We start from the raw sequence: 5,837 nt of genomic DNA on the forward strand, positions 1-5,837 counted from the left end.
AAGACATCGGAAATGCGTACAGACATATAAGATTGAAACGATTGGCTATACCAAATAAATTAAATACGCTTGTTATAAAATAATGATAATTAAAGATTAAAAACCCCAAAACAAACTATAACTAGATAGTGTAGATATAAAAGGGATTGATTTAGATTTCGAAAACGTCGAATAAAAATGTAAAAGAAAAATACTAGTGGTTACACGGTATAAATTGTACACAAAAAATAAATCTGAGGATGAGCGATATAATGTGAGATACCACGGGGTATAAACATAATATAAACATATTCAATATTATATTTATATATATGCGCATTATAACAGATTTTCAATAATAATATTCTTATAAGTTTATACACGATTTTCTAATGGTTGTCGGGAAACCGTGTATAATACAGTATATTATGTATGTACAGTGAATGAATAGGACAAGGCGCGGTTTCTAAAGAACACAATATTCATGAAGGTTGTAGGTAGGCATGTATAGAATTATGATTGAGTAATAGTTGTCAGGATAATGATGTAGAAAAAAATAGATACACACGCACACACGCGCGACTGCACATATATAATATACAAAAACCCTTTACACATAAGGATATGTGGTAAAAAAAAAAAGAAAAAAAAGGAAAAAAGGTTTTGGACTCGAGTGCGAAAAAAAGCTAAAAGTAATTTTACCGAACAAGCGTTATGTAATAGTAGAGCTATTATGAAGACTACTGTACAGAGATAATGGTATGCACAGATTCGCGATGAATTATAAATATTTATATTACCTGTACAGATAGTGTTTACAGTACGTACCTACCTACAGTGTCGGCGTGATGAACGAGGGAGCCCCGAGTTTTAACAGCCGCCCGTGTGAACTTGCGGCAACGAATATACGTCTTAAATAAATATATGTGCGGGTATGTATTATACGTATCATAATGCTTACACGAATATAAGAGAAATTTTCATTAAAAATAGAAGCAATGCTGCGGATATATTGTGTATGAACGCGCGCACAGTGTATATGGCCGAAGAAATTATCGCGGAGGAGAAGATTAAATGTTGCGAACAAATGTTTTTAAGTTGTATTGTTCGGTGTTCTACGGGTGAAATTAAACAAGTGCCAAGTGGAATTATTCAGACGTGAGATAAAATGCAAATAATAAAAGCGTACCTATGTAGTGTGTACACAATAAATGGGTCAGTGATTGCGTGTCAACAATGTATATCATTATTGTTTAATATTGTAAACGGCTGGCTATACGCCTATACGTACGCATCGCCGCAAATTAACTGTATCGGGCGCGTAAAAAAGGTTTCGGAAAAACGCTGCCGCATAATAACATGAAACGGTGAGCACTCGAAAAATGTAAATAAATCGTAAAATGGTAGGTATATATAGCCTGAATAATAATAATTGTAAAACAACGAAACGTCGAGTAAGACAGTTAATTTTGTATGGGAATTATTGACAGACGAAAATGCGTATCCGACGACCATAATATTATTATTGTCAAAGTTGTCACCGTTGACAGCGTGCACATAGCTAGGTATAATGCAGGTATATATATGGTATTACGCGGTATACGGTTATGCGAGATTCGCCACGATAATATTATTATGATTAATAATCGCGAAAATATGACGAATATTCCCGGGGCCGGGACGGTTTAATTTCGAATTGGTTCCGGTTAGAACTATTGATGTTTAAACGTTGTAAATCGTTTTCTTAACTATTCGATAACGGCTAAGACTATTGCAACCAACAAAGGCAATCAATTAAAAAAATCAAAACATTATAAACCGACTTTATCGAAACCTTACTTAGGTTCAAACTGTCAAAATATCTGTAAGTATATACTTAGAATTAATATCGATGTTAAATTTTATTTATTTTTGTTCGTGAAAACTATATGCGTTTTATCAATGGTACATACTCGAAAATAGGCTCCGAAATCTATTGTTGTATACAATTCCCAGTGGTACCCATTCGGACATCTGTCGCATAAAATACCGGAAACAATTAGAGAGGATGTAGATCTTTTAAGCGTGAATACGTAGCCGCTGAAATGTTGTGACTAAAACGAGCCAAAAGTTTTCGTGTAAACTTTGTTAGATCAATGACAATGATATCATAATCACATTATATAGGATTGAACTTTGAATAGTTTCTCGATCCAATTACTGTAATACACAAGCACTGCGCCTATAATATTATATAGGTACTATATTGTTATTGTCGAATGCCGGTGTGGAAGTACTGGTTTATTCTACGCCGTTTAAAAATAAAAATATTAATTGTTGTTTACGTAACTATGTTTAAAATATTAATTTAATAGTTTAAAACAACAAACATAATTTGCTGGTATTTACCAATATTGTTATTATTATTATTAGTATACTGAGTAATATTACTTACGGTGAGTGGTATTACGAACGGCCTCTGAAATGTCCATCAAGTGTTATTGGTTTAAGATAAAACGACTATTTTATATCGACAGTCTTGGAAAATAGCCGCTTTACAATAATCTGCTGTGCCACGTTTTCAATAATCTTGGATATTCGATATTTAATCCTTTTAGGATATTAAAGTTACCTGACTTCCCCCGTTGTTTTACCTTCATATACCCCGTCCTCATTTCCGTTTTTCAGCCTCCAGGTATACGTTTATCAATTAATCAAACATAATATTATCTTATATCATAAAATACAAGGCCTATAACAATATTATAGAAATTGCAAGACTGCCCACCGCAGTAATCACTAATAAATAACAATATTATAATTTCAAAAACACGAGGACGGCGCACGAATGATATAGGTACTTAATGTCAGCCGCTGCCGCAGTATAGCTCGTTCGGTAAGTGTTTTGATATCCGAACTCGGACAAGGGTGACCAAATTCGCACAAATATCGCATGACTATATATAAGTGTTTTTAGCTATATTACATTATATCCGGGTTACATGTTGTGCTTTTTAGATCAGTTTCCCCTGGGACGTCATCACTCGGTTAAATTATATATACCTTTCGTTCTCTTGCACCCACGCTCAGTCCCTACTCCTTAATGCATCGTTCAAAAATGACAGTCGAATTTACTCCGGACTGCTATTACTCGGTTCGGTATAATTTATATAGACAGAAAAGTTTTTCGCGTTTATACGTATACGTATATATAGCCGCGAGGAAAAGTAAAAAGTTGAATACGCTACGCCGATGTTCGTGTCATCTGAATCAGTAGTACCTCCTATTGAATGTTGTGAGTTTATGACGACAACAATATAGTCACGCTATTTCAATAATACATTTTAATTTGCTGAGAAGTAATTTATTGAAATAATGAAAAAGATTGAACAATTTTGTACGCCGAAATTAGGACATTCTACTATTTCTACTATAAATTATAATACAATAATATATTAATTCGTATCCATATCACGTGTACGTCAGCCTCACTGTTGTCGCAGATTGCAAATCTCGAATTCTAAAACAAAATATTTTGTAAAAAAAAAATACGTTTAAACTGGACCGTAATTCGTAATATTATAATGGTTATAAATACATAAAGCGGATAATAATTAAGTTAATTCTATAATCAAATTTCTTCTCTTGTTTTCAATGTAAAATTAAATATCATATTACAGATTATCAATTATTATAATAAATAATTGATTATATCTATCAACGTTTACATTATATTGCGTTCCTTACATAAATCAATAAATCGTCAGATTAAAGTTCAATTAATCTGATTAGCTCTGGAAAACGTTTTCCTAAGTTTGTAATGTTTGTTTTACTATACAATCGACCATCAACCCAAAGATGTGGTCATAGCTTAAAAATCATTTTCAATTATATAGTTCAGTTCGATATTTATTTCGGGATTTTTTATGGCTTAAATTAAAAACATGTTCGGTTTTAACCAAAAAAATGAAGTCATATAAAATACGTTATGTTTTCGACACAATAATATCGTGCATGTTTACAAATTTAGACTTGGAGCATTTAATAATAAGAATAAACGTGGTAAAATAAAACTAAATAATAAATATTATTATATTATGATATATTATTATTACGTTACTCTGCCACGTATCGTACTGTGTATCAAACTGCACTATAAAATATTGTTTACATATATAGTCAGTCATATGTTACAATGTATGAGATTTTTTTTTTTATACATACGTACTCAACAAAATCTGCGTTCCATTATTTTTCATTATAGATGTGTTTTCGAGAGGGGAGAAAGCCGTTTTATTGTTTAATAGAAATCGTATCAAGCGTATTAACGACTGAAGGAAGGCATCGTCAGGTTACTGGTACAGCATAAAAATTCTTGCGTCATATGTAATATATAGGGTGATTCTCGAAGTATGTTCACCCCGCTCACCTTTTGCTTCTTCAATAAAGCAATTATTCAAAATCTGATTTTCGAAATTTTTTAATATACCAAAAGAACATTTTAAAGGAGTACCATGTGAAAAATACGAACATCTGTTTTTCAAATGAGAACTATAATTTTCTACTTAGAACTAGTTAAAGGATAATTTTTTAATTAACTTTTTGTTCTAAGAATAATTATAGACCATAATAATGAGCTTGGAAAATATTTTAGGGCTATGATAATTTTAAAGATGTTAGTAATTAATATTAATTCATCAACCTTTATAGTTTGTAAAAATTGACCAATAATAATAATTACTAGATACAATATACTGCATATTCTAAAAATATTTTTAAGAACTACTATCCTTAATGTAAATATTTGTTCCAATTTCATCAATTTTTCAGAAAAAATGAATCTTGAAATAATTTGCAATGAAAAATAAGGATTCTCATTTGATAAACAGAAGATTGAATTTTACTACAGTACACTCCATAAGTAATACAAAAAATCTCAAGAATTTGAAAATGTGGTCTTTAAGCATGTTTAAAAATTTTGAAAATCAGAATTTCAATTTATTTCTTACTAAAGAAAAATTGATGTTACGCATATTTTGTGGATTATATTGCATAATGTATAGTGTGAAACTGGAGCACTTAACCATCCTACATTAAATTTAACTTAAATATAACATATCTAACATATCTGCCTGGAACATTCTGTGTACATTTATACAAGTATATCCGTATAATGCGTTTATCTGTACTTGTTGAAGACTTAGTATAAAGAGTTTCTCAAACTGGCGTGACAATTTGTGAACGGTAGATAATTTATAGTTGTTGAATTATATCCCCGATGCTCTTGGTATTAATATGTTTGAAAATCCTCCCAAAAATATCATAGGGTAATTCGGAAAACTTGAAAACGGGAAAAAAGGAAAGAAATGTTTATTGACGTAATAAAATACCGTATTTTCGCGTTTTCGGAGCCACCCGTCGATAATGTGCCACATATAATGTAGGCGATTTTCTACGTATACGCACGTATCACTTCCATTATTTTCTACAATAATAAATTCGTTCAAATTTATATTTTCGTGATTTTTAAGTATACTGCTATAAGACTGTATGTTAAACCATTTAGGTGTTTTATAACATAAAAATAGAATTCTGTAATGATACAGAGTGTACACTGTATCTAACTACTTTTTTTTCAAACGGAAACCAACCTTTTTACTATAAGTTATTAAGTACCTAAATTATATTTTTTTAAATATTGATTCAAAATTTGAATGTGGTACTTAAGTTTCTGTGTTACTAAAAATTATAGTCTTTGAAAAAAGTTTTGTAATAATCTATAATAATGGATCTGGTATTTATAATTCTTGAAAAATGTTTACAGATTATAAAATTTTGATGGATTAATATTAATTATTAAAATTTTCAATACATTATGG

This window comes from Rhopalosiphum maidis, chromosome 2 (genome assembly GCF_003676215.2).
Source record: "Rhopalosiphum maidis isolate BTI-1 chromosome 2, ASM367621v3, whole genome shotgun sequence".
NCBI lineage: Eukaryota > Metazoa > Arthropoda > Insecta > Hemiptera > Aphididae > Rhopalosiphum > Rhopalosiphum maidis.